The 1,927-nt window shown below is 39.1% G+C and overlaps 1 long non-coding RNA gene across 1 annotated transcript; it reads right to left on the bottom strand.

The window, feature by feature from the left end:
* Positions 1 to 942: 942 nt before the first annotated feature.
* On the bottom strand, positions 943 to 1,600 carry LOC115200559 (uncharacterized). The gene is made up of 2 exons (XR_003879537.1): positions 1,558 to 1,600; positions 943 to 1,290 (listed from the first exon to the last, which is right to left on the bottom strand). It is a non-coding gene; the product is annotated as an uncharacterized LOC115200559 (long non-coding RNA).
* Between the last annotated feature and the right edge of the window lie 327 nt (positions 1,601 to 1,927).

Below are 1,927 nucleotides of genomic sequence, written 5' to 3'. Positions count from 1 at the left end.
ACAGAGTTACCTATCTCATAGAACACAGAGTTACCTATCTAATAGGTGTGTCTGGCACTGTACATGGAGGGAAAGTGTCAGTAACATGCATGTCAGTCTCTCCTGGCTGAAAGTTGAAGACAGATTGACTGCATCATTATTGGTCTTTGTGTGATGTATTGATGTGTTGAAGGTACTGAACTGTCTGTTCAACCAGTTGGCACACAGTTTGGACACTCATCGGTACCACACAAGGAATTCAACCAGAGGTCTCTACACAGTCCCCAGGTCCAGAACAGAGGCAGGGAAACGCACAGTATTAAATAGAGCCATGACAACATGTAACTCTCTGCCACCCCAAGTAACTTAACGTAGCAATAAAACCAGTTTAAAAAAAACAGATAAAAGAACAAAGGGGTCTGTGAATAGCCATTTTATATTTATTGTATTGTAATTTGCCCTGTACTATGTATTACACCTAGATATTGTGTACATGTACTGATGTGTAGGCTATGTGTGACGTTTAAAATGTATGCATTTCAGTCCTTGACTAATAATGTTCTGTGCTATGTATTATGTCATGTTTCATGTGGACCCCAAGAAGAGTAGCTGACGCTTTCGCAGTGGCTAATGGAAAGGGAAAGAGAAAGGGTGATACCTAGTCAGTTGTACAACTGAATGCATTCACCTGAAATGTGTCTTCCGCATTTAACCCAACCCCTCTGAATCAGAGAGATGATGGGGAGCCTAATAAATACCAAATACCAAGGGGGTGGGGGTGAACCCCAAAAAGCTCTTCAACGAACCATTAATGGGGATTCTTTGAAGGATCGAACGAAGGCCAAACCTTGAATGAACAAAGTTATATTAAGCTCAAGTTTAAGCACAATAATGATATACTGTGAAAGGTAAATGTCGAATGGTAAAAAGCTTCGACATAAAACCTAAAAGCTGGTAGAAATATTGATTTACCACTTTTAATATTCTACGGACCAATCTAAGACATCTTCTGAGAAGCATAAAACAATACAGAAACATGATAAAGCCAGACTGAGAACATCTCACAGTAAAAAACAATGTTTTATGCTATAAGGAAGTGAATACATGAGTGACAGGGTGAGAGAGCCAATCAGACACAAGGTCATAGGTTACACTCTAATGATCATGCTGTTGGTGCTGTTCCTTCTTGTACCTGTAGGTGTAGTAGACGGTGCTCTCTTCAGGTGGCAGGTCTTAGTGTGTGTTCCTGAGCGGATGGTTGTGGTGCAGTTTCCCCAGACGGTCATCTGGTCCGACGTCATCATCCCACACCTAATAATAATAATATAAACAAAATGATAATAAAACATGTAAATATTCATAGTAACAATAACAATCAACGTAACAATAATAATAACAATAATAACAATAATACAAAAATAAATAATCATAATCATAATAATCCTCCTACTCCTTGTCCTCCACCTTTTCCTCCTCCTCCTCCTCTTCATCATTATCATCATAATAAGAATTGATGGGATTTACGTAGTACTTTTCCAGTGCTAAAAAGCGCTTTGCATAGTAAGGTGGGAAACTCACCTCCAGCTTAACGACAGACTTGTGGATGATGTCTATGAAGTTGAACTCGCCGGGCCAGGTGGGGTTGGCCTGGTTCTACAGAATGCTGGTCATGCCACCGAAGGCCGGGCCACACCACACCTAAGGAAGATAATGTTGTCAGTAGACATTTTTGTTATTAAATGTTATTTATTATTATTGTGCTTTTAATCCTCAAGGATGTTTTATGTATTGTTGGCTCACTTGGCTGAGGAACCTCTATGGGTATTTAAAAATTCATTCATTCATTCATTCATTTGTTTGTTTTTGCATTTGTTTGTTTGTTTATTTGTTCACCTAACAAATAACAAGCCAAGCACTGACATTTTCATGTTCACACATCACTGTAGGC

The sequence above is a fragment of the Salmo trutta genome, chromosome 9 (assembly GCF_901001165.1).
Source record: "Salmo trutta chromosome 9, fSalTru1.1, whole genome shotgun sequence".
Lineage (NCBI taxonomy): Eukaryota > Metazoa > Chordata > Actinopteri > Salmoniformes > Salmonidae > Salmo > Salmo trutta.
Note: the sequence above shows the minus strand (reverse complement) of the source record. Positions and strands in the feature narration are given on the sequence as shown.